This window comes from Anser anser (genome assembly GCF_964211835.1).
Source record: "Anser anser genome assembly, contig: HAP1_SCAFFOLD_32, whole genome shotgun sequence".
Lineage (NCBI taxonomy): Eukaryota > Metazoa > Chordata > Aves > Anseriformes > Anatidae > Anser > Anser anser.
The window spans coordinates 2,223,453-2,250,937 of record NW_028154148.1 but is presented as its reverse complement, the minus strand read 5'-3'; the positions used below and the strand labels follow the sequence as shown (position 1 = coordinate 2,250,937).

The following is a 27,485-nucleotide window of genomic DNA, read 5'->3' as shown; positions in this document are numbered from 1 at the left end:
CTGGACCTATGCACTTCCCATGGTTCTCCTGGCTTTCCCTCCCCTTCCTCCTGGATCACTCAGACCGCCCTCACCAACCCAGGTGCTGCTTTGAGCTTCAGGGAGTTGAAGCTTGCCCAGCTATCTGCAGTCTGTCTAATTGTGTCCTTAGAAAGCTCATCATCATTTATCATCGAATTAATATCATATGGATTAATTCTAATCTTAACACTTATAATTTCTGGTCTATCAGTATAAAAGACTTCCGGTCCAGTCATGCTTTTGGGAACTTAAACCTCACAGGAGGCATACAGGATGAGGAGCTTGCTTTGCTTTTGGAAGATTGCTGCATGTTTTCCTGTTGTTTGGTTTGAAATAAGGAGAAACCCTTCTGCGCCTGTGTGCATCCAGGTCTCTAAGGCAAGCAGGAGGGACCTGGTGCAAGGGAGCTGTAACATCCAGCTGCAGACTTCTGTGCTGATGTCTGCTGGAAGGAGAAGTGATGCAAGTGCCAAAGAGAGAAATGTCAGGGCTGGGGTGCTGAGGAGCAAGGTTCTCCATGCATTGTCAGACCTCAAGAGTCTTCTTTTCCTCCCTATGCAGGTCTCCAAAGGAGACACCCTGGATCAATATCAGTTGGAGAATAATGCTCCAAACGGAAATTCAACTAAACGCATCCTTTAAGATGACAAAAGTGTTTTTTTCAGGTGTTTCTTGATATCTTCCTCCTTAACTACACCATGAAAGCTCTCCAATTAGCTGAACAAGTCTTGAAGACTTAAAGAAAACTGTGGCAGAGATATGGCTGCTTAGGACTTTCTCTCTTTTAATGAGTTCCATGGTGTATTTTGATGCTCAGTCTATGAAGCTCAGGTACTGAGAGGAGAATGATGTAACTGCTTGAGAAGGTAAAGTCAGAATGAAAAGTTGAAATGACCTGGAGTATTAATGGACCCCACTGAGGGCTGTTCCTAACAAAGCCTCCCCAGGGACTTCTTAGGGCAGATCATTGGAGGCCATGATTCCAGAGAGGCAAAGTGCTGTGCTGAGAAAAGTCTTGGTTGGTTTTGGTGAAGCAGAAGGGCCAAGGCCTGACCCCAGCCACTGGGAGGGGAGATCCTGCACCCCCCCGTCTGGCTCAGGGCTCTTCTTGGGGTCTGTATGATGTGGTGGGCAGTGTGATGCCACGAGAAGAACTTCATTAGGACACCTCCCCACCCCTGCACAGGGTATCAAGGAAGCAGTGAGGCCCCATTGCAATGACTATATCTCGTCTCGTCAGAAGCTCTAGGCAAAGGGACAAAAAGGTCAGGGCTGTTGGGGCCTTCTTGGCTAGACACAGCCAAGCCTTGGGCCTCCTGCTGTCCAGTCCTGGCCTCAAGCAGAAGGGACAGGACAAGCCCTCTGCGGGCCTTCTTTCTGTCTGGGTTCTCCTGGGGATGGAGGCAGAGGGGACCCCACAGGCAGCATGCCAAGCAGGGGCCTTCTGCTGGCCTAGCAGGGCCACTGGCAGATGTCAGCCCCAAAGTGCCGATCCCAGGGAGAAGCCAAGGGTGACCTGCCACCTCCAGACACAAGGCACCTCACAGTCCCTTTGCGTGACACGTTCCTGCTGCTGCCCTATCAGCTGCAGAGACAGAAGTGACCTCCCAGTCAGTGCCCCAGTCACATTCCTCCTGCTGGGGCAGGACATCCTGAGGCAGAGCTCACCTCTCTAGTCTCTTTGGGACAGGGCTCACTTTTCTGGGTTAGAAATTTAGCAAATGTGTTGGTCTGCTTAGGGTGTCAGGTCTGTGTTTAGGTTATGGGCAAGCTTTGTGGAATAGTTTTTTTTTCTACATCTGCCTAGAAGTCTAGGTTTAATAGAGGATTTTAATGCTAGTGTTAAGGGCAGGGATTAGGGTGAGCACAAGAGTAAATGCAAGTGTCATTCTTTATTGGCAAAACCATTTGATCTCTGGATACCCAGTACCCTGAGCTGGTGGAAGAGGATGAGGAGCAGGATGTGGCCCTCACTTTCCACGAGAAAATGGTTGGCGACCTGCTACAGCACTTGGATGTACGCAAGTCGATGGGGCCGGATGGGATCCACCCAAGGGTACTGAGAGAACTCGTGCAGGAGCTGGCCAAGCCGCTTTCCATCATTTATCAGCAGTCCTGGCTATCAGGGGAGGTTCCAGTCGACTGGCGGCTAGCAAACGTGACGCCCATCTACAAGAAGCGCTGCAGGGTAGACCGGGGGAACTATAGGCCTGTTAGTTTGACTTCAGTGCCAGGGAAGCTCATGGAGCAGATTATCTTGAGTGTCAACACGCGACACTCGCAGGGCAAGCAGGCGATCAGGCCCAGTCAGCATGGGTTTATGAAAGGCAGGTCCTGCTTGACAAACCTGATCTCCTTCTATGACAAAGTGACACGCTTGGTGGATGAGGGAAAGGCTGTGGATGTGGTCTACCTTGACTTCAGTAAGGCTTTTGACACCGTTTCCCACAACATTCTCCTCAAGAAACTGGCTGCTCGTGGCTTGGACTGGCGTACGCTTCATTGCATTAAAAACTGGCTGGATGGCCGGGCCCAGAGAGTTGTGGTGAATGGAGCCAAATCCAGCTGGAGGCCGATCACTAGCGGAGTCTCCCAGGGCTCCGTACTGGGGCCAGTCCTCTTTAATATCTTTATCGATGACCTGGATGAGTGCACCCTCAGTAAGTTTGCAGATGACACCAAGTTATTTGCGTGTGTCGAGCTGCTCGAGGGCAGGAAGGCTCTGCAGGAGGATCTGGATAGGCTGGACCGATGGGCTGAGACCAGCTCTATGAAGTTCAAGAAGGCCAAGTGCCGGGTCCTGCACCTGGGGCGCAACAACCCCAAGCAGAGCTACAGGTTGGAAAGCTGCCTGTCAGAGAAGGACCTGGGAATACTGGTTGATGGTCGGCTGAACATGAGCCAGCAGTGTGCTCAGGTGGCCAAGAAGGCCAACAGCATCCTGGCTTGTATAAGAAGCAGTGTGGCCAGCAGGTCTAGGGAAGTGATTGACCCCCTGTACTCAGCTCTGGTGAGGCCGCAACTCGAGTACTGTGTTCAGTTTTGGGCCCCTCGCTACAAGAAGGACATGGAGGTGCTTGAGAGAGTCCAGAGAAGGGCGACCAAGCTGGTGAGGGGTCTGGAGAACAAGTCTTACTAGGAGTGGCAGAGGGAGCTGGGATTGTTAAGCCTGGAGAAGAGACTCAGGGGCAACCTTATCGCTCTTTATAGGTACCTTAAAGGAGGCTGTAGCGAGGTGGGGGTTGGTCTCCTCTCCCACGTGCCTGGTGACAGGACGAGGGGGAATGGGCTAAAGTTGCGCCAGGGGAGGTTTAGGTTGGATATTATGAGGAACTTCTTTACCGAAAGGGTTGCTAGGCATTGGAATGGGCTGCCCAGGGAAGTGGTTAAGTCACCATCCCTGGAGGTCTTTAAGAGACGTTTAGATGTTGAGCTCAGTGATATGGTTTAGTGGAGGACTTGTTAGTGTTAGGTCAGAGGTTGGCCTAGGTGATCTTGGAGGTGTCTTCCAACCTAGACGATTCTGTGATTCTGTGATTCTGAGAAAGCCAAGGCACGGATGGAACTGAGCTTATCAAGTGAAGCAAAGAATAACAGGAAGAGATTCTACAGATACATGGCTCAGAAAAGAAAGGCCAAGGAGAGTGTACCCCCTCTGAGGGATGAGAAGGGTGAACTGGTAATGACAGACATGGAGAAGGCTGAGGGACTCAACAACATCTTCTCCTCAGTCTTCCCTGCCAGTCAGGCTTCCCAAGTCTTTCATTTCCTTGAACCCAGACATGGAGGCTGGGGGGCAAAGTCCCGCCCGCTGTAAGTGAAGAGCAGGTTCGAGACCATCTGATGAACCTAAACAAGTACAAGTCTATGGGCATTTGGTGAAGCAGAAGGGCCAAGGCCTGACCCCAGCCACTGGGAGGGGAGATCCTGCACCCCCACGTCTGGCTCAGGGCTCTTCTTGGGGTCTGTATGATGTGGTGGGCAGTGTGATGCCACGACAAGAACTTCATTAGGACACCTCCCCACCCCTGCACAGGGTATCAAGGAAGCAGTGAGGCCCCATTGCAATAACTATATCTCGTCTCCTCAGAAGCTCTAGGCAAAGGGACAAAAACGTCAGGGCTGTTGGGTCCTTCCATTCTTGCCAGCACCCTCTGCCTTCTCCTCTGCAGGCTTTCCTCTGCTGTCCCACACTTTGCCCTATTTCCTTGAAGTCTGCAGACACCCATCTCTGTCCACCACCTTGCTCTCATCCCTGCATTTCCATCATTCCACCAGTGTCTCATCAACCCTCACCAGCTGTTCTTTGAAACACAAAGCCTGGGTCTGATCATAAACTCCCTTTCGGTGACCTCTGGCAACACAGCACCACCATTTGAGAGACATTTCTTCCTCCTCATGGCCAGTGCCACCCTTCCAAGGTGCACTTTTTGACAGTTTTTCCTCTCCTGCCCTTTCCTACCCCTAGGAAAGCTCCATCAGGGTGGAAACCACTCCTGAAGCAGGCATCCCAACCCATCAGGCTCCTTGCGGCCTGTCAGCCAAGCACACAGAAGTCACCTCACCAGCATCTTCCAAGGCCTGGTCCTGCTGCTGGCCTTGCAGCTTCTTGGCTAGACACAGCCAAGCCTTGTGCCTCCTGCTGCCCAGTCCTGGCCTCAAGCAGAAGGGACAGGACAACCCTTCTGCGGGCCTTCTTTCTGCCTGGGTCCTCCTGGGGATGGAGGCAGAGGGGATCCCACAGGCAGCATGCCAAGCAGGGGCCTTCTGCTGGCCTAGCAGGGCCACTGGCAGATGTCACCCCAAAGTGCCCATCCCAGGGAGAAGCCAAGGCTGACCTGCCACCTCCAGACACAAGGGACCTCACAGTCCCTTTGCGTGACACGTTCCTGCTGCTGCCCTATCAGCTGCAGAGACAGAAGTGACCTCCCAGTCAGTGCCCCAGTCCCATTCCTCCTGCTGGGGCAGGAGAGCCTGAGGCAGAGCTGAGCTCATCAGAGCATTCCCACCCATCTCCTCCTTGTGGCCCACAAGCTGATCAGATCCATGGCCCCTCACATCCATCTCTGAATGCCATGGGACTGCACAGCAACCTCACTGTTCCTGCCCTGCTCCAAGGGAACAAGAACCTAACATTAAGGGTTGGGAGAGGGTCTGAATGAGAGGAGGTCAATGCACAGGAGGACAGGATTTGGATGTTAGTTGTTCATGTATGGCATTAGGGACTGCGGTGAACATTTCTGGGTGAGAGCTTAAGCAAATATTGAGTGGGAGGGTTTGGTGTTCTGCTTGGGGTGTCAGGTCTGCAGTTAGGGTATTTGCAATCTCTTTTGGTTTAGCGTTTTGTTTAGGTCTGCAAGAAGACTTGGGTTAAATAGAGCATTTTAATGCTTGTGTTAAAGGCTGGAATCAGGGTGAGCAAGTGTGTGAAGGTAAGGGAAAGGTGTTATGGACTTATCTTTGCTTCAGGGGTATTGTGGTCAAAACTTAGAGCAGTGGATTCCTGTCAGGGTGTGGAGTGGCATTTAGATTTAGGTATTAATGTTACAGGTTAAAATAAGGTAAGGGCCTCACATGTCTGCTTTAAGTCAGCTTTACTGCAGGATCAACATTACCTGAGCATTCTTACCTCTCCAAAATCATTAGGTTCTGCTTTCCAAGCTCCTCTTCCCTCCCCCAGATCTCACATCTCTCCTTGCCAGCCTTCTCCTGACTTCCCCATATCAGTCATCTTCTTAGGGGCAGCTTTCTGATGGCTTTCATGAACTCAGAGTATCTGTCTCACCTCGGTTGGCTACTCTGTTCCTGGGAAAGAAGCAGCTCCTAAGCCAGCATGGAGAAGGACACAAAGGCTGTAGGAGCACCCTGCACAATGTGCCCAGCAGCTCTGCACCACCACAAAAGCAGCCCTGAAGGATGAGTTCAGGCAAAAGCTGAAACCTCTGACATGACAACACCTACTCAAGACCTCTTCCTCTATTTGGCCTACAAGCTACTTAGGAAGCGAGGATCTCACAAACTGTGTGCAGAGCAGATGCATCTGGTGTCCTATCATGGAGACCAGCAGATGTGAGCCTAAAGGCACAGATCCCAGCCAGGAGCCAAGGGATGACCTGTCAGCCGCTTCAGAAAAAAGTCACCTCACAGGCCACTTAATAGCCATTAGCTTCCTACTGGACTTGGAGCTTCTGAGGCACCACTGAGCTCATAATACCACACCTACAAAACACCCCCTTTTTGGCCCAGAATCTGCCCAGGTAGAAGTGATCTGGTTGTGATCCTTCCAGCCCATGGCACAGCTCCTGGGCTCCCAGCCTCTCTGACACACAGGAGCCAGTGCCGTGCCAGTTCGGGGAGGTGCTAGGGCAGGAGGGACCTTGCAGTCAAATCTCTCGCCAGACTCCTTGGCTGGGGCTGCTGCGTGCCCTGGGGCTGCAGAGCTCTCCTCTGCCTGCTCACAGCAGACTGAGCCCTTGAGCTGTGGTCAGTCCACCTTGGAGGAGATCCCCCCTTAGGAGGGAAGTGCTGCAGCGCAGGCCGGCTGTGCCACTGCCGTGCCCACTGCCTGTCCCTGCCTGCAGTCCCAGCACAGCCCCACAGCAGCACTGGCACCAAGCTACAGGAGCAGCCGGGCCTGACCCCACCAGCAGGGCTCAGCACGAGAGGGGGGCAGTGGCAAGAGAGCAGCTCGGCATGCCCCAAGCGCTGGTGCTCCCTGGCCGTGCTGCTGGGATGGGACTCTTTTCCTCTGCAGCCCTGCACATGGCACTGCCCCTGCAGAGCCAGAGCAGCTCTCACAGGAAGGACGTCACACAAGGAAGGCAGTGCAGGCTCCTTCACTTTGTTTATGTTCACAGAGAGACGGCCTCCTCGTGTACAGAGTCTCAGTATATACATTCAACACGTACATACTGAAATGGAAGAGGAACAACGGGCTCCTTTCTTTTATTTAAATTCACAGAGGGCCTGGCTCCTCATAAACAGAATCTGAGCTATACTTGACAGGTACATACTGTAAAAGAAATGAGATTGATCATATCATTTTAATGGGCAACTTTAGCCATATTAAAAGAAAGAAAGTCCTGTAATAAAAACAGTCATAAATGCACAAACACACACAAAAATAATTATATATATAAAATCAGTTGTTCTTGAGGTCATTGACATTATTAGTCATCTGCAGAGGTAGAACGGAAATTTATTGCTTCCGAAAAACATCTAGTCATCAATTTCCAGAGCGCATGCTTGAGTTCCTGGTTCCTCATGCTGTAGATGAGGGGGTTCAGTGCTGGAGGCACCACTGAGTACAGAACTGCCACCACCAGGTCCAGAGATGGGAAAGAGATGGAGGGGGGCTTCAGGTAGGCAAATGTGGCAGTGCTGATAAGGAGGGAGACCAAGGCCAGGTGAGGGAGGCACGTGGAAAAGGCTTTGTGCCGGCCCTGCTCAGAGGGCATCCTCAGCACCACCCTGAAGATCTGCACATAGGAAAAAACAATGAAAACAAAACAGCCAAAAGCTAAAGAAACACTACACACAAGTGCCCCAACTTCCTTGAGGTAGGCATCTGAGCAGGAGAGCTTGAGGATCTGGGGGATCTCACAGAAGAACTGGTCCACAGCATTGCCTTGGCAGAGGGGCAATGAAAATGTACTAGTCGTGTGCAGGACAGCATTGAGAAAGCCACTGCCCCAGGCAGCTGCTGCCATCTGGGCACAAGCTCTGCTGCCCACGAGGCTCCCGTAGTGCAGGGGCTTGCAGATGGCAACATAGCGGTCGTAGGACATGATGGTGAGAAACCAGTACTCCGCTCCAACTAAGAAGACAAAAAAAGAAGGCCTGTGCAGCACACCCTTGATAGGTGATGGCCCTGTTGTCCCAGAGGACATTGGCCATGGCTTTGGGGAGAGTGGTGGAGATGCAGCCCAGGTCGAGGAGGGCGAGGTTGAGGAGGAAGAAGTACATGGGGGTGTGGAGGCGGTGGTCGCAGGCTACGGCGGTGAGGATGAGGCCGTTGCCCAGGAGGGCAGCCAAGTAGATGCCCAGGAAGAGCGCGAAGTGCAGGAGCTGCAGCTCCCGCGTGTCTGCGAATGCCAGCAGGAGGAACTCGCTCACAGAGCTGCTGTTGGGCATTTCCTGCCTCCGGGCATGGCGTCCTGCCTGAGGAACAGAAATACACTAATAATACGGCAGAGTGACCTGAGAAAACCATTCCCATTTCTTAATTAAGCCCCTCAAAGCACTTGCCCAATTGCACACAGACAGTTGGCAGATCCCTTTCCTGCATTGGATTCAGCTGCTCTGTGCGGGCATCTCTTTGACTGCAGGACAATTGCACTAAGGAGGTTCTCCTGAGAAGAGCTTGAACACTGCTGAGAGCAAAAGAAGCCAGGCTCCAAGTGCCCATCTCCAGACCCCTCACCCTGTCCCCGTACTCCCCTTCCCCCAGGCACCCCGAGGGCTCACCCCATGGGCAGGTGAAACCCCCATCCCCAGGCAGCCTGGGAACAAGAGCAGCAGCAGCACGGCCAGGTGGAGAAGCCAGGAGGAATGGCAGCGTGCTGCTGCCAGGGGAGGCAAGGCCAGGGAGGGACAGACGGACACTCAGCACACCCTCCTGTGCTGCAGCTCTGCCTGCAGAGGAGGCAGCTCCTGCTGGGGACAGCGGGGGCTTGAGGGCAGAGGCTGTGCTGGTGGCAGAGGAGAGCAGCGGGTGTCCCAGGGAGGAGCCTGAGCCCTCCCTCGCACAGCATTTCTGGCAGCAGCTCCCTCTCACTGCCTGCCCATGTCCCTGCTGCCTGCTCGTGTCCCTGCTGGGAGCTGGTTCTGTGTCCCCACGTCTCTTCCCTGTCCATGCTCACAAGCCCATCCCACAAGCTGTGTGCTCAGATTCCCCTCCACTGCAGGAATCTGAAAGCACAGAATCCAAAAAAAGTCTTTTCCCTTCAGGTAAACCAAGCCTCAGTCTTCCTCTGGAAATTTCCTCTTGTAAATGCCATTCTCTACAGCATCTTCTACACTTTCCTGGAGAAACAGAGACACAACTATCCCGACAGATACTATTAGGCATCAGATGTGCCAGCTGTAGAAGACCCCTCTGGCAACCCCACCTGCATGGCCCTGCAGCCAGAGACTCACGGTGCCAAGAGCCTGCAGATCTGTCCTGCCACACGCTGTCCTCTGTTGCTGCGCTCCTCACTGCCTCCAAGCCCTCTCTCCTTCTCTCCTCTCCCCGTGCCACCTGCGGTCAGAGCCCCCAGCCCTGCTGCGCTGTGCACAGGAGCAGCTCCTGGGCACAGCTGTCTCTCTGCACCAGGACCCTCTTGCCACGAGCTCTCTCTGTCCCACGAGCCCGGCCCAGCTCAGCACCACACGCCCAGCCCAAGGCATTGCAATCCCCCCTCGGGGGGCTTTGGGGAGGAGCCCACGAACCTCAGGCACTGAGAGACAATTGAAGCCATCTCTCAACAAGTCCAAGTCAGAGGCAAGTTTCCTGCAGTGTCCCCCTGAGGGCCAGCACTGACACAGCCTCCCTTGGAGCTCGTTAGAGCACAGCATTGGAGGCAGTGAGGACAAGGAGACAAAGGCACTGTGAAGGTGACACTGATGTGTAGGAAAACTACATGTGTGTCACCAAGCACAAGGGCCAGGCCTTGACCCCCAGCCCCTGGGAAGGGAGATCCTTTCCCTTCACACACTGCTCAGGGCTCTTCCTGGGGCAGTAGGAGATGGGGATGTGCATGGCCAAGTGCAGGAGAATGGTACGAGCCCTGCCTGGTTCATGGGTGGGGGCGAGGAGGCAATGAGGCCCTGGTGCTTTACCGATAAGCTGTCTCCTCCTAGGCCTCAGTGGCAGAGACAACAGCCAGAGCCATGGACACAAAGCCCTGGGTCCTGTTGGGACTTTCAGCCTTGCCTATGTCCTTGCTCCTCTGAAGACCAGAGTATCTTAGTGTCTCCCAGACCTTCACCTCTTTCCCTGCTGGCTGCAAGCCCTTGTCCGTGTGATGTCACACCGGGTCTTAGCTGAGTAGCTCATATGAGATCCCTCGTGGTGCCCAGGCCCTCCTCCTGCTGGGCGCTGCTCACTCAGCAGGGTCCCAGTCTGCCCTGATGCGTGGGGTTCGTCTTACTCTGGTGCAGGTCTAGGCTCTTCTCCTGTCAAATGTCAACAGGTTTCTGCAGGAGAAATCCTGGGATTTCTCAAGGTTCTTCCTGACTGATGCTCCATTCATTTAGCTGTTAATATCTGCAGGCAGATAGCTCACCCTGACTGTGCTGTCTGTTACAAGATAACTGCATCAACAATTGCAGGACAATTTGGACAATACAGGATTTAGTGGAATAAAACTGCAGCACAGTATCACAGAATGATAAGGCATGGAAGTCCACTGGATTCTACCTTTTCTCTGCTTCCTTCTCTTGCATGCTGCCATTTCGTTTGGAACCACATTCTAAATGTTGTGAGGCTGTGCAGGGACAAAATTAAACGGTCAAAAGACCAACTGGAGCCCAACCTATCTATTAAGGATATTAAAAAAAATAATTATTTTTTTTAATTCTTAAAATAAATTAAAAAAAAAAAAAAAAGAGGATTAATGAAAATCTTCATCCTCTACTGGTTGTGGGGGGAAACATAGGTAAAGGTAATGAGGAAAATGCTGAGGTTTTTATTGCTTCCTTTGCCTCCTGTCTCCAGCAGCAAGAACAGTTGTTCCCCTGGTACTCAGACTCCTGAACTGGTAGATAGGGACAGCGAGTGGCATGAAGCCCTCATAATCCATGAGGAAAAGTTTTGAGACCTGCTACTCCACTTAGATGTACGCAAGTCTATGGGGCCAGGTGGGATCCACGTGTTGGTACTGAGGGAGCTGGCAGAAGTGCTCACCAGGCCACTTTCCATCATTTATCAGCAGTCCTGGCTATCAGGCAAGGTCCCAGGTGACTGGCGACTAGCCAATGTGACGGCCACCTACAAGAAGGGGCAGAAGGAGGATCTGGGGAACTACAGGCCTGTCAGTCTGACCTTGGTGCTGGCGAAGCTCATGGAGCAGATTATCTTGAGTACCATCACGTAACACTTCCAGGACCACCGGGTGACCAGGCCCAGTCAGCATGAGTTTACCAAAGCCAGGTCCTGCTTGGCAAATCTGATCTCCTTCTAAGTCAAGGTGATGTGCTCAGTGGATATGAGAAAGGCTGTGGATGTGGTCTACCTAGACCTCAGTAAGGCTTTTGAAACTGATTTCCCCAGCATTCTCCTGGGGAAACTGGCTGCTCAAGGCCAGGAGGGATGTATGCTTTCTTGGGTTAAAAATTGGCTGTATCTTCTTTTTCAATAATTTCATCAGTGATCTGGATGAGGGGATCGAGTGCACCCTCAGTAAGTTTGCAGACGACACCAAGTTAGATGCAAGTGTAGATCGACTCAAGGGTAGGAGGGCTCTGCAGAAGGATCTGGATAGGCTGCATCCATGGGCTGAGGTCAACTGTATGAAGTTCAACAAGGCCAAGTGCCGGGTCCTGTACTTGGGGCACAGCAGCCCAACATAATGCTGGGGGAAGGGTGTCTGGACAGCTGCCCAGGGGAAAAGGATCTGGGGATATTGGTGGATAGTCAGCTGAACATGAGCCAGCAGGTTGCTGAGGTGGCCAAGAAGGCCAACAGAATCGTGGCTTTTACCAGGAATACTGCGGTCAGCAGGAGTACGGAAGTGATTGTGCCTCTGTACTCGGCCCTGGTGAGGCCACACCTTGAGTACTGCGTTCAGGTCTGGGGCCCCCAGCACAAGAAGGACATGGATCTATTAGAATGAATCCAAAGGAAGGCCATGAGGATGATCAAGGGGCTGAAGACAGGCTGTCTCCTCTGAATACAGGCTGAGGGAGTTGGGGTTGTTCAGCCCGGAGAAGAGAAGGCTCTGGGGAGACCTTTCAGCGACCTTCCAGTACCTAAAGGGGCCTCCAGGAAAGCTGGGGAGGGACTCTTCATCAAAGAGAGTAATGGTAGGACTAGGGGTAATGGTTTAAACTGAAAGAGGGTAGATTCAGATTAGACATTAGAAAGAAGTTCTTTACTCAGAGGGTGAGAGGAACAGGCTGCCCAGAGAAGTTGTGGATGCCCCATCCCTGGAGGTGTTCAAGGCCAGGTTGGATGGGGCTTTGAGCCACCTGGTCTAGTGGAAGGTGTCCCTGCCCATGGCAGGGGAGTTGGAATGATGTGATCTTTAAGGTCCTTTCATACCCAAACTGTTCTGTAATTCTGTAAATATGAAACACAGCACCATACCAGCTACTAGGAAGAAAAATTTGCTCTATTGCAAGGCAAAACTAGGACAATATCCACCCCTCATTCCATACCATGTCTGTCATGCTCTGGTCTGACACTTTCCAATTAATCACCAGCACCTTTCCTGTCTTATGATATGCACTCAAAAATATCATGCCCTTAGTCTATTAGTGTCTAGAACGTTAAAATTAACATTAACAATAATAATAATAACGTCTTCCTTTTGTGTCCTATGAAACTGCCTTTATCTCTAACCATGAAGTTTTACATTTTTTTTCCTCCCAGTTCTTTCCTCCATCCCAGTGGATGAATAGCTTTGTAGTGCTGAGCTGCCTGCCTGGTCAAACCACAGCAAGTCTTCTTGGTGCCTAGCGTGGAGCACAAAGGTTGAGATGACAGGTCTGCGAAAAAAGAAAGTGTACGGCTGCTGGAAGGAGGGTCTGGTGACATGGAAGGAATACAGGGACACTGTTTGCGTTTGTAGGGAGAAAATTTGTGTGGCCAAAGCCCAACTAGAGTTGACGCTGGCCAAGTCTGGGGGAGGCAATAAAAAGGTTTTTTTAGATATGTGAACAGAAAAAAGAAGACCAAAGAAAACATAGGTCCGCTACTAGATGGGGAGGGTCTCCTCGCAGACAATGACATAGGCAAAGCAGAGACGTTTAACGTTTTCTTTGCCTCTGTCTTCAACACTGATGATGGACTTCGGGACCCAGGGTGCCCTGAGTTGGAGGAACATGACAGTGGGAATGACAAACTCCCAACCGACCCTGAATGTGTGCGGGATTTGCTGCTCCACCTGGATCCATACAAGTCGATAGATCCGGATGGAATTCATCCCAGGGTGCTTAAAGAGCTGGCTGAAGTCATCGCGGGACCTCTCTCAATTATTTTTCAACGATCTTGGGAATCTGGAGAGGTCCCATTGGACTGGAAGCTGGCTAATGTTGTGCCAATTTTCAAGAAAGGCAAGAAAGAAGACCCTAGCAATTACAGGCCTGTCAGTCTCACATCAGTGCCTGGTAAAATTATGGAGAGGATGATCCTTGAAGTTATTGAAGCGCACGTGGGGGACAATTCAGTCACTGGTCCCAGCCAACACGGGTTCGCAAGGGATAGTTCCTGCCTAACAAATTTGATTTCCTTTTATGATAAGATCACCCATCTAGTCGATCAAGGGAAACCAGCTGATGTGATCTTTTTGGACTTCAGCAGAGCTTCTGACACGGTTTCCCATAGGATCCTACTGGACAAAATATCCAGCATACAACTAAACAAAAACTTCATACGGTGGGTGAGCAATTGGCTGACGGGCAGGGCTCAAAGGGTTGTGGTAAATGGGGCCACATCTGGCTGGCGGACGGTCACTAGTGGGGTCCCTCAAGGCTCCATTTTAGGGCCAGTCCTCTTCAATGTTTTTATAAATGATTTGGATGTAGGACTAGAAGGTGTTTTGAGCAAATTTGCCGACAACACTAAACTTGGAGGAGTTGTGGACTCGGATGAGGGTGGAAAGGCCTTGCAGAGAGATCTGGACAGACTGGAGAACTGGGCGATCACCAACCACATGAAGTTTAACAAAAGCAAGTGCCGAGTCCTGCACCTGGGAAGGGGCAACCCTGGCTATACGTACAGACTGGGCAATGAGATGCTGGAGAGCAGCCCTGCAGAGAGGGATCTGGGGGTTGTGGTTGACAGCAAGTTGAATATGAGCCAGCAGTGTGCCCTGGCAGCCAGGAGGGCCAACCGTATCCTGGGGTGCATCAAACACAGCATTGCTAGTCTGTCGAGGGAAGTGATTGTCCTGCTCTACTCTGTGCTGGTGCGGCCTCACCTCAAGTACTGCGTGCAGTTCTGGGCACCACAGTACAAAAAGGACATTAAACTGTTGGAGAGTGTCCAGAGGAGGGTGATGAAGATGGTGAAGAGCCTAGAGGGGAAGACATATGATGAGCGGCTGAGGTCACTGGGCCTATTCAGCCTGGAGAAGAGGAGGCTGAGGGGGGACCTCATCGCAGTCTACAACTTCCTCACGAGGGGGAGTGGAGAGGCAGGTGACCTATTCTCCGTTATCACCAGGGACAGGACCTGCGGGAACAGTGTCAAGCTGAGGCAGGGGAAGTTTAGGCTGGACAAAAGGAAGAGGTTCTTCACCGAAAGGGTGGTCGCCCACTGGAACAGGCTCCCCAGGGAAGGAGTCACTGCACCAAGCCTGTCTGAATTTAAGAAGAGATTGGACTGTGCACTTAGTCACATGGTCTAAACTTTTGGGCAGACCTGTGTGGTGCCAGAAGCTGGACCTGGTGATCCTTATGGGTCCCTTCCAACTCTGGATATTCTATGATTCTATGATTCTATAATATCCAACCTAAACCTCCCCTGGTGCAACTTTAGCCCATTCCCCCTTCCTATCACCAGACACATGGGAGAATAGACCAACCCCTACCTCGCTACAGCCTCCTTTAAGGTAACTGTAGAGAGCGATAAGGTCGCCCCTGAGCCTCCTCTTCTCCAGGCTGAACAACCCTAGCTCCCTCAGCCGCTCCTCGTAAGACTTCTTCGCCAGACCCCTGAGTGAACCGTCTGTGGTTTAATTTGGTAGAGAAAGGTAAAGGAAAAGGTGAAACTGAGGAGCCCATGGGTTAAAGAGGGCTCTGCAATTCCAGAAGGGTTTAGAGGAGCCAGCTGGCAAAGGCACATGAAAGTCCAGTGTGGTTAAGGACAACCTCTCTGAAACCCCACAATTGCGACCTAGTGTAGCACTCGCCTGCCATTTATGCCCTTAGAGAAACCCCACGGTCCTGCCAAAGCACTGCCCTATGCTGCTGAGCCATAAAGGGAGATGGAAAGGGGCTAAGCAGCAGAGATCCACACGGAGTTCAGTCTGCTGCCCACCCTGAGCAGAATGAGCAGAAGGGAACTCCCTGGATGACCAAGGGCACCAAAACCCCTGGCTCTGCAGAGCAGCACCACCAGCTCTATGCCCTCCATCTCCTGAGCCGTGGCTGGCCCCAGCCCATGGGCTGCTGGGGAGGCCCAGAGCCGCCTTTGTGCCAGCAGCTGCGGTGCCTTGCGAGGGGCTGGGGCTGTGCTGGCCGTGCCCAGAGCCCTGCAGCAGGCTGCGGTGGGCACTGGCCTGGGGCCAGCCCAGCCTGGGCTGCTGGGCTGGGGAGAGGTCCGGGAGGTGGGGAGAGGTGGGCAGGGGCTGGGCTGGGCTGGGCAGTGCCCGTCAGAGGGCAGCAGCAGCGTCAGGGAGCGGTGGCAGCATGCAGGGGAGGGCTCCCAGCAGGGCTTGGTGCTGCAGAGCCAGGGCTGGGGAAGGGAGCCCCGAGCTGCAGGGGCAGGGGACACGAGGCCGCTCGGGGCCCTTGCTGGCCTGGGCAGAGCAGGAAGGGGGCCCAGGGCATTCGTCCCCTCACCGCAGCCTGCCACGACCTTCACGGCGCTCACGCAGCGTCCAGGGCCAGGCTCTGCCCCGTGGTGCGCAGGGAGAGGGCAAAGCCTCTCTGGAAAAGAGGCTGAAACCGAAAAAGTTCCCTCCGCTGCCCCGTGGTGTGACAGGGCCAGGGTGGGACAGGTTACCTTTATTTGATGTAGTTCTTGTGTAATTTGCATTGGTGTTGGCACAAAAAGAGAGTTCCTTCACCAGTGATGTACATCCTTCTTCATGTTAGGACACAACTCAACGTCCTTCACTCTACTTTATCTCACGGATGAACGGGATTAGGTCTCCTTGATTACTCTGAGGCACAGTGCAGTGCTTTTTGCCTTCTGACACTCCAGCACAATGCCTATGACATTCCCTTACTCTGCGCATTGACCTGACGGGTCATTTCACATTTTTCACTTTCATATCCCTAGTTGGAAGGGGATGATTCCCCAAAGTGGGGCAAGCTGATGGGTTCTGCCTCAGCCATTTGAAGTGTCCTGCTCTTGAGTTTTTCAGCCTGAGTTTTCCACAGATGACCTAGGTTGGTAAATGGATGTTTAGGTGCCTACTAGGAAGGAGGGAGAGTGTCTTGGGATCCCAATGGCCATTTTAAATTTAGGTCTAATCCCAAGAAACAGCCGAAGAAGGAATTTGCCTTGAAGGGGTTTCCTGTGCTGGGCTGGGCTGCAGTTTCAAGGAGAAAGAGCACTGCTGGCAGTGGAGGTGCCCGGGAAACATCACCTGTCTCCACCTTATCCAACAACGAGCTCTGGTCTCCTGCAGGTCCTTTCAGACAGCTTCCATTCCAGGGAATTACTCTAAATGCACCAGAGCCGCTGGAGGCCTAATGATTTCATTGAAAGCATAACCAGGAAATGTGATTTCGAGGAAATATTTCAAGTATGAATAAACTACTCTGAAGGCCTTGGCACTGGTTGCTTATGGTCAGACAGCAAAGCTCTGCCTGAATACTCATTATTTTTTTTAGTACTTTTATTGTATTTATTAGAACTTTAGTACTAATCAAGCACCTACTCATGAGCTCAAATGATTCAATCCCTTCCTTAAAAAGTAATGAAATGTCGTGAAAAGACGTGAAATGTAATTTCTATCATGAAGAAATGTGAATTTCCATCACCTATATTCAACGCAGGAGAAGAAATATTGATTATCTCCTTTACTTGCATTGTCATCGCTTTCTTTATCATGGTGTGTTCCCTCATCTTCCAGGCTCAAAACCTGACTTGATTACACAGAACATGCTGAATGTCCCCTTGCCAGCTGCCTGTCTGGACTTATGCACTTCCGATGGTTCTCCTGGTTTGCCCTCCCCTTACTCTTGGGTCATTCAGACCGCTCTCACCAACCCAGTTGCTGCTTTGAGTTTCAGTGAGTTCCAGCTCGCCCATCTCTCAGCACTCTGTCTAATGGTTTCCTTAGCAAGAAACTCAACATTAATCATTGAATTAGTATGATATGGATTAATATTAACACTATTATTTTAAAATTCCTATTAATCAGTGTAAAATATATCATGTACAGTCATCCTTTTGGGAAGGTAAACATCACTGGAGGCAACAAAATGAGGAACTTGAACTTTGTTTTTTTTTGAAAATTGCAGCATGATTTCCTGTTGTTTGCTTTTAGATAGGAAAAACCCTGCTTTTCCTACCTATGCAGGGATCCAAAGGAGAAACCCTAGACCAATATCTCTAGGAAAATGTTGCTCCAAACTGAAATGCAACAAAATTCAGCCTTTAAAATGTGGAAAGATTTCTTTTAGATGCTCTTTGAAATCTTCCTCCTTAACTGCACCATGAGAGCTCTCCAATTAGCTGCACAAGTCCTGAAGACATGAAGAAAATCATGGGAGAGATATGGCTGCTTAGGACTTTCTCTGTTTTAATGAGTTCCATGGTGTATTTTGGTGCTGAGTCAATGTAACTTGGGTACTGAGAGGAGAATGATGTAACTGCTTGAGAAAGTAAAGTCAAAGGGAAAAGTTGAAGTGACTTGGAGTATTAATGGGCCCCACTGAGGGCTGTTCCTAACAAAGCCTCCCCAGGGACTTGTTAGGGCACATAATTGGAGGCCATGATAACAGACAGGCAAAGCGCTGTGCTGAGAAAAGTCTTGGTTGGTTTTGGTGAAGCAGAAGGGCCAAGGCCTGACCCCAGCCCCTGGGAGGGGAGATCCTGCACCCCCCCGTCTGGCTCAGGGCTCTTCTTGGGGTCTGTATGATGTGGTGGGCAGTGTGATGCCACGAGAAGAACTTCATTAGGACACCTCCCCACACTTTGCCCTATTTCCTTGAAGTCTGCAGACACCCATCTCTGTCCACCACCTTGCTCTCATCCAGAACTTTCCATCATTTTACCAATCTCTTGTCAACCCTCGCCAGCTGTTCCATGAAACACAAAGCTAGAGTCTGATCATAGATACTCACCAGCATCTCCCAAGGCCTGGGCCTGCTGCTGGCCTTGCAGCTTCTTGGCTAGACACAGCCAAGCCTTGGGCCTCCTGCTGTCCAGTCCTGGCCTCAAGCAGAAGGGACAGGACAAGCCCTCTGCGGGCCTTCTTTGTGTCTGGGTCCTCCTGGGGATGGAGACAGAGGGGATCCCACAGGCAGCATGCCAAGCAGGGGCCTTCTGCTGGCCTAGCAGGGCCACTGGCAGATGTCAGCCCCAAAGTGCAGATCCCAGGGAGAAGCCAGGGGTGACCTGCCACCTCCAGACACAAGGGACCTCACAGTCCCTTTGCGTGACACGTTCCTGCTGCTGCCCTATCAGCTGCAGAGACAGAAGTGACCTCCCAGTCAGTGCCCCAGTCCCATTCCTCCTGCTGGGGCAGGAGATCCTGAGGCAGAGCTGAGCTCAGCAGAGCATTCCCACCCATCTCCTCCTTGTGGGCCACAAGCTGATCAGATCCACGGCCCCTCACACTCATCTGTGAATGCCATGGGACTGCACGACAACCTCATTGTTCCTGCCTTGCTCCAAGGAAACAGGAACCTAACGTTAAGTTTTGGGAGAGGGGTTCAAGGTGAGGAGGTTAATGTACAGGAGGACAGGGTTTGGATGTTAGTTGTTCATGTATGGCATTAGGCACTACGGGGAACCTTTCTGTGTGAGACCTTAAGCAAATATTGAGTGGGAGGGTTTGGTGTTGTGCTTGGGGTGTCAGGTCTGCAGTTAGGGTATGGGCAAGCTCTTTGTTTTGGTTTTGTTTAGGTCTGCAAGAATGCTAGAGTTAAACAGAGCATTTAAATGCTAGTGTTAAGGGCAGGGATCAGGGTGAGCAATAGAGTAAAGGTAATGGAAATGTGTTATGGACTAATTTTGGCTCAAGGTATATTGTGGTCAAAACTTAGAGCAGTGGATTCCTGTCAGGGTGTGGAGTGGCATTTAGATTTAGGTATTAATGTTACTGGTTAAAATAGGGCAAGGGCCTCACATGTCTGCTTTAAGTCAGCTTTACTGCAGGATCAACATTACCTGAGCATTCTTACCTCTCCAAAAACATTAGCTTCTCCTCGCCAAGCTCCTCTTCCGTCCCCCAGATCTCACATCTCTCCTGGCCAGCCTTCTCCTGACTTCCCCATATCAGTCATCTTCTTAGGGGCAGCTTTCTGATGGCTTTCATGAACTCAGAGTATCTGTCTCACCTCGGTTGGCTACTCTGTTCCTGGGAAAGAAGCAGCTCCTAAGCCAGCATGGAGAAGGACACAAAGGCTGTAGGAGCACCCTGCACAATGTGCCCAGCAGCTCTGCACCACCGCAAAAGCAGCCCTGAAGAATGAGTTCAGGCAAAAGCTCAAAACTTTGACATGACAACCCCAATCCAAGACCCCTTCCTCTATGGGGCTTCCCAATACTTAGGAAGAGAGTATCTCACAAACTGTGTGCAGAGCAGATGCATCTGCTGGCCTATCATGGAGACCAGCAGATGTGAGCCTAAAGGCACAGATCCCAGCCAGGAGTCAAGGGATGACCTGTCAGCTGCTTCAGAAAAAAGTCACCTCACAGGCCATTTAACAGCCATCAGCTTCCTACTGGACTTGGAGCTTCTGAGGCACCACTGAGCTCATAATACCACACCGACAACACACCCCCTTTTTGGCCCAGAATCTGCCCAGGTAGAAGTGATCTGGTTGTGATCCTTCCAGCCCATGGCACACCTCCTGGGCTCCCAGCCTCTCTGACACACAGGAGCCAGTGCCGTGCCAGTTCTGGGAGGTGCTAGGGCAGGAGGGACCTTGCAGTGAAATCACTCGCCAGACCCCTTGGCTGGGGCTGCTGCGTGCCTTGGGGCTGCAGAGCTCTCCTCTGCCTGCTCACAGCAGACTGAGCCCTTGAGCTGTGGTCAGTCCACCTTGGAGGAGATCCCCCCTTAGGAGGGAAGTGCTGCAGCGCAGGCCGGCTGTGCCACTGCCGTGCCCACTGCCTGTCCCTGCCTGCAGTCCCAGCACAGCCCCACAGCAGCACTGGCACCAAGCTACAGGAGCAGCCGGGCCTGACCCCACCAGCAGGGCTCAGCACGAGAGGGGGGCAGTGGCAAGAGAGCAGCTCGGCATGCCCCAAGCGCTGGTGCTCCCAGCCCGTGCTGCTGGGATGGGACTCTTTTCCTCTGCAGCCCTGCACATGGCACTGCCCCTGCAGAGCCAGAGCAGCTCTCACAGGAAGGACGTCACACAAGGAAGGCAGTGCAGGCTCCTTCACTTTGTTTATGTTCACAGAGAGACGGCCTCCTCGTGTACAGACTCTCTGAACTATACTCGAAAGGTACATACAGTAAAAGAAATGAGATGAATCATATCATTTTAACAGGCAATTTCAGCCGTATTAAAACAAAGAAACTCCTGTAATGAAAACACTCATAAATAAACAAACACACACAAAAATAATAATATATGTAATATTAGTTGTTCTTGTAGTCACTGACATTTTTAGCCATCTGTAGAGCTAGAATGAAAATTTATTGCTTCTGAAACACATCTAGTCATCAATTTCCACAGCGCATGCTTGAGCTCCTTGTTCCTCATGCTGTAGATGAGGGGGTTCAGTGCTGGAGGCACCACCGAGTACAGAACTGCCACCACCAGGTCCAGGAATGGGGAGGAGATGGAGGGGGGCTTCAGGTAGGCAAACATGCCAGTACTGACAAACAGGGAGACCACGGCCAGGTGAGGGAGGCACGTGGAAAAAGCTTTGTGCCGGCCCTGCTCAGAGGGCATCCTCAGCACTGCCCTGAAGATCTGCACATAGGACACCACTATGAAGACAAAACAACTAAAGACTAAAGAAACACTAAACACAAGTGCCACAACTTCCCTGAGGTAGGCATCTGAGCAGGAGAGCTTGAGGATCTGGGGGATTTCACAGAAGAACTGGTCCACAGCATTGCCTTGGCAGAGGGGCAGGGAAAAGGTAGTGGCCGTGTGCAGGACAGCATTGAGAAAGCCACTGCCCCAGGCAGCTGCTGCCATCTGGGCACAAGCTCTGCTGCCCACGAGGCTCCCGTAGTGCAGGGGCTTGCAGATGGCAGCATAGCGGTCGTAGGACATGACAGTGAGAACTGAATATTCTGCTGATATGAAGAAGAGAAAGAAAAAGACCTGTGCAGCACATCCCTGATAGGAGATGGCCCTGGAGTCCCAGAAGGCATTGGCCATGGCTTTGGGGAGAGTGGTGGAGATGGATCCCAGGTCGAGGAGGGCGAGGTTGAGGAGGAAGAAGTACATGGGGGTGTGGAGGCGGTGGTCGCAGGCTACGGCGGTGAGGATGAGGCCGTTGCCCAGGAGGGCAGCCAGGTAGATGCCCAGGAGAGCGCGAAGTGCAGGAGCTGCAGCTCCCGCGTGTCTGCGAATGCCAGCAGGAGGAACTCGCTCACAGAGCTGATGTTGGACATTTTCTGACTTTGGACACAGCTGCCTGTTGAAGACGATAAAGGAAGAATAAAGTTAGTACACACTTCTCTGAGGGAGATTTATTGCAAGCCTCACAGCACCCACCAGCCCAATCCTGTCTCTATGCAGGAGAACCTTTCTGCAGCTCTCCTGCTTGAGCTGTGGCTGGTGCTGGGTGAGAGTGGCACTGGGAGCAGGGGCTGCTGTGGGCTCCAGAGGAATCCTTCCTGCTGTGCAGCAGGAGGGAGGCAGAAAAATGGGGGAAACTCAAGTTCAGTCCATTTATCAGGTCAATGAAATTTGCAGTGCTGTTTCCAGCAATGCATCCCAATGCAGAACAGAGCTGCAGATGCCACTGCTGAACACTCCTGTTCCCAGCTGCCCTGTGTCACCCCTCTGTGAGCTGAAGGACTGTCCTGCTCAGGTGTTTCCCTGAGAAGAAACTGGAGACAGCTGAGAGCAGAGAAGCCCCAGTCCAAGTGCATTGGGATAGAATCCTCACCTTGTCTTGCATGAGCAGGATCTCAGCTCTTTCCTCCTATCCTGGGTTGCAGAGGCCTCACTCCAGCTGCCCACAGACAGCCATCCAGCAGCACGGACATGGCCTTAACACGGAGGTGTATCCTCCTTAGGGCACCTGGATAACACAAGGATGCCACGAGAGAGCTGCATCCTGCTGGAGAGCAGCCTGCAGACCAGGAGGATCCCCCACAGACAGAGATGGATATCTTAAAGCTGGGATGTGCCACCATCCCAGCTGCACCCGTGCAGTGTCTGGAGGATGCTTGGCCACACCACTCTTGGCTGACCGGGGGCACCTGGCTTAGGGCACTCCGAGGGGCTTCTGCCAGACTTCCTCACCTCGCAGTGCCATCCAGCAGGACTCCCAAAGCCTACTGCATTGCCCACTGCCCTCCCAGAAGAAAGACCCAGCAGGAGACCCTTCCAGGACGGGCAGCTGCATGGCCCTGCAGCCAGAGATGTACCTTGTCAAGGGCTGTGCAGATTTCTCCTGCAGGCAGCTCTCAGCATCCTCCCACTGCCAACTGCCTCCAAGCCCTCTCTCCTTCTCTCCTCTCCCCATGCCACCTGCGGTCAGAGCCCCCAGCCCTGCTGCGCCGTGCACAGGAGCTGCTTCTGGGCAGAGCTGTCTCTCTGCACCAGGGCCCTCTTGCCACGAGCTCTCTCTGTCCCAGGAGCCCGGCCCAGCTCAGCACCAGACGCCCAGACCAAGGCATTGGAATCCCCCCTCGGGGGGCTTTGGGGAGGAGCCCACGAACCTCAGGCACTGAGAGACAATTGAAGACATCTCTCAACAAGTCCAAGTCAGAGGCAAGTTTCCTGCAGTGTCCCCCTGAGGGCCAGCACTGACACAGCCTCCCTTGGAGCTCGTTAGAGCAGAGCATTGGAGGCAGGGAAGACAACTACAGAAAGACAATGTGAAGGTGACCCTGATGTCACTTTTCCAAACTGGATGTGTTTCACCAAGCACAAGGGTCAGGCCTTGACCCCCAGCCCCTGGGAAGGGAGATCCTTTCCCTTCACACCTTGCCCAGGGCTCTTCGTGGGGCAGGAGGAGATGGGGATGTGCATGGGCAAGTGCAGGAGAATGGTACGAGCCCTGCCTGGTTCATGGGTGGGGGCGAGGAGGTAATGAGGCCCTGGTGCTTTACCGATAAGCTGTCTCCTCCTAGGCCTCAGTGGCAGAGACAACAGCCAGAGCCATGGACACAAAGCCCTGGGTCCTGTTGGGACTCTCAGCCTTGTCAGAGGCCTTGATCCTCTCCATACCAGGCTGTCCTAGGGACTCCCACACCTGTACCTCTTTTCCTGCTGGTTGTAGACCCTTGTCCGTGTGGTATCTCATGGGATCTGAGCTGAGTCTGACACCTCAGATCTTCTTGGTGGCCATGCTCCTCGTAAGGCAGCTCTGTAGGAAGCTGGCCTGGTTCCTGGGGAGCAGCACCACTGCTCGTATGGCATCCCTCGTGGTGCCCAGGCCCTCCTCCTCCTGGGCCAGCACTGACATGGCCTTTGTTGGAGCTCGTTAGAGCAGAACACTGGAGGCAGTGAGGACAAGGAGACAAAGGCAATGTGAATGTAACCGTGATGTGTAGGAAAACCGGATGTGTTTCACCAAGCAGAAGGGCCCAGACAAGGAAAACCAGGTAAGGGGCAGTGGTGACAGCACCTGAGAAGCGCAGCAGTGATGGAACCAGAGCTGGCCTCAGCATACAACAATGTGACACCACATACCGCCTCTGTTGCTTTGAACAACTGTGATGACAGATGGAGCCCAAATTCATGGACTGACTGAACTCAACAGACATTTTAGAGGGATGGCTTTTCCACTATTTGAGCAGACCAATCAGTGAGCAGGATATTCTGGGATCTTCTGGGAGTTTATCAGACAGAAAGGCCTCTTCAACATTAGTCACCTCCTCCTCTGGCGACATTTCCAAGTCCCTGACCTCTGGACAGTCCATGATCACTTCCAATAGTCCAAGACTGGGGTTTCCTGTCGGAGCCTGCTGTGTAATCAGTGCAACCCGCTCACTCCGTGGAGCATAAGGTGCATGATGTGTAGAAGGGGCCCTCCCTTGGAACTTCCAACCCAGTGCCAGCCGTCAGAGTGCCAAGAGGAGCTGTGCTTCAGTATGAACCAATTCCAAAGCAGCCCCAACCCCTTCATATGTTGCCAACATCACTTTTCAGGCAAAGTATAGTGGGCCTTGGATCCTCACTATCCCTGACTCCACAACCCTAGGGGTCAACCTCGCATCTCCCCTGGTACTTTCTGCCAGAGGCTCCAGGCAGGGCGATTCTCCTGAGGTGCCGTGTAGAGCACAAGTTTTACATCCTGTCCTGCTCAGACTGGCCCCAGAGCTACAGCAGGAACTATCTTCCATTGAATTTGTTCAAAGGATTGTCATTGTTCTGGGCCTGTAGTGGGTTTACGTGGCAAGGTTTTGGTAGCAGGGGAGCCATAGGTGTGGCTTCTGCGAGAAGAATCCAGAAGCTGCCCCATGTCAGATAAGGGCCCCGACACTGGCCAGACCTGAGCCAATAAGTCATAGAATCATAGAATCATAAAATATCCTGAGTTGGAAGGGACCCTTAAGGATCATCAAGTCCAACTCTTGATACCGCACAGGTCTACCCAAAAGTTCAGACCATGTGACTAAGTGCACAGTCCAATCTCTTCTTAAATTCAGACAGGCTCGGTGCAGTGACCACTTCCCTGGGGAGCCTGTTCCAGTGTGCAACCACCCTCTCTGTGAAGAACCCCCTCCTGATGTCGAGCCTAAATTTCCCCTGCCTCAGCTTAACCCCGTTCCCGCGGGTCCTGTCACTGGTGTTAATGGAGAAAAGGTCTCCTGCCTCTCGACACCCCCTTACGAGGAAGTTGTAGACTGTGATGAGGTCTCCCCTCAGCCTCCTCTTCTCCAGGCTGAACAGGCCCAGTGACCTCAGCCGTTCCTCGTACGTCTTCCCCTCCAGGCCTTTCACCATCTTCGTAGCCCTCCTCTGTACACTCTCCAACAGTTTCATGTCCTTTTTATACTGTGGTGCCCAGAACTGCACACAGTACTCGAGGTGAGGCCGCACCAGCGCAGAGTAGAGCGGGACAATCACCTTCCTTGACCTACTAGCGATGCCGTGCTTGATGCACCCCAGGACACGGTTGGCCCTCCTGGCCGCCAGGGCACACTGCTGGCTCATATTCAACTTGCTGTCTACCACGACCCCCAGATCCCTCTCTTCTAGGCTGCTCTCCAGCGTCTCATTGCCCAGTCTGTATGTGCAGCCAGGGCTTCCCCGTCCCAGGTGCAGGACCCGGCACTTGCTCTTATTGAACTTCATGTGGTTGGTGATCGCCCAGCTCTCTAACCTATCCAGATCCCTCTGCAAGGCCTTTCCACCCTCATTCGAGTCCACAACTCCTCCAAGTTTGGTGTCATCAGCAAACTTGCTCAAAATACCTTCTATTCCTACATCCAGATCGTTTATAAAAATATTGAAAAGTACCGGCCCTAAAATGGAGCCTTGAGGGACCCCACTGGTGACCGCCCGCCAGCCTGACGCAGCCCCATTTACCATAACCCTTTGGGCCCTGCCCGTTAGCCAATTGCTCACCCATCGTATGATGTTTTTATTTAGCTGTATGGTGGACATTTTGTCCAGTAGGATCCTATGGGAAACCGTGTCAAAAGCCTTGCTGAAGTCCAAAAAAATCACATCAGCTGGTTTCCCTTGGTCCATCATACGGGTGATCTTATCATAAAAGGAAATCAGGTTAGTTAGGCAGGACCTGCCCTTCACAAACCCATGCTGGCTGGGACCAATGACTGCTTTGTCCCCCAGGTGAGCCTCAATAAGTTCGAGAACCATCTTCTCCATGATTTTACCAGGCACTGACGTGAGACTGACAGGCCTGTAATTGCTAGGGTCTTCTTTCTGACCCTTCTTGTAAATCGGCACAACATTTGCCAGCTTCCAGTCTACCGGGACCTCTCCAAATTCCCAGGATCGTTGAAAAATAATTGAGAGAGGTTCCGCGATGACGTCCACCAGCTCTTTCAGCACCCGGGGATGAATCCCATCCGGACCCATGGACTTGTAGGGATCCAGGTGGAGTAGCAAATCCCGCACACGTTCAGGGTCGGTTGGGAGTTTGTCATCCCCACAGTCCCAGCCCTCTAGCTCAGGGCACCCTGGGTCCCGAAGCCCATCATCGGCATTGAAGACAGAGGCGAAGAAGGCGTTAAGCGTCTCTGCTTTGCCTATGTCATTGTCTGTGAGGAGACCTTCCCTATCAAGGAGCGGCCCTATGTATTCTTTAGTTCTCCTTTTTCCATTCACATATCTGAAAAAGCCCTTTTTATTTTCTCTCACAGACACAGCCAGCTTCAACTCTAGGTGTGCTTTGGCCACACGAATTTTCTGCCTACAAACACGAACGGCATCCCTGTATTCTTTCCATGACACCTGGCCCTCCTTCCAGTAGCGAAACACTCTCTGTTTCCACCTAATCTCCATTAGAATGTTCCTGGTCAGCCACGCCGGCCTCCTGCCCCGCCTGCCTGACTTGTGATATTTAGGAATTGCTTGATCTTGTGCTTCTAGGAGGCATCGTTTAAAGAATGACCAGCACTGGTGGACATCGAGGCCTTCAAGAGCAGTTTCCCAGGGGACCTTGCTGACTAGTTCCCTGAGCAGCCTGAAGTCCGCTTTCCCCATATCTAGGGATGAGGTTTTGGTGGCACTTTTCTTTCTGTCACCGTAAATTTTGAACTCAACCACTTCATGGTTGCTATGACCAAGGCGGCCACCAATCACCACATCTCCCACCAGACCCTCTCTGTTTTCTAGCAACAGGTCTAGGAGGGCACCTTTCCTAGTTGGCTCCGTTAGCACCTGCACCAAGAAGTTATCATCTAGGTGCTTCATGAACCTCCTGGACTTGCTCGTGTCAGCCGTGTGGCACTCCCAGTTAACGTCTGGCAAGTTGAAGTCCCCCATAAGGACAAGGGGAGTTAATCTCGGTGAGAGGTGAGAGAGAGGTCCCTCGGTGAGTGAGAGGTCCCTCACTGCAATGCTCCAGGAGTCTCAGTCTTCTGCAAAATCCTGAAAGCTCATTACCATGAAACCTGCCTTCCCTGCACTGCAGGATTCTTCAAGCAGAGGCTACAGACAAAATCTTGCCTTTCTGGTAGGCCCTGCCTTGGTCTTTCTCTTGAAAAATGCAATCATAAATGCCATTCTCTACAGCATCTTCTACTCCTCGCTGGAGAAACAGAGAGACCCATCCTGATAGTTGCTATCAGCCATCGGACGTG

The 27,485-nt window shown here is 52.3% G+C and overlaps 2 pseudogenes across 2 annotated transcripts; both read right to left on the bottom strand.

The window, feature by feature from the left end:
- Positions 1–7,190: 7,190 nt before the first annotated feature.
- On the bottom strand, positions 7,191–8,462 carry LOC310890515 (olfactory receptor 14C36-like; annotated as a pseudogene). Its single transcript has one exon. The product of its transcript is annotated as an olfactory receptor 14C36-like (transcript).
- A 12,223-nt stretch (positions 8,463–20,685) lies between these two features.
- Positions 20,686–21,647, bottom strand: LOC310890514 (olfactory receptor 14A16-like; annotated as a pseudogene). The gene has a single exon. The product of its transcript is annotated as an olfactory receptor 14A16-like (transcript).
- Positions 21,648–27,485: the final 5,838 nt, after the last annotated feature.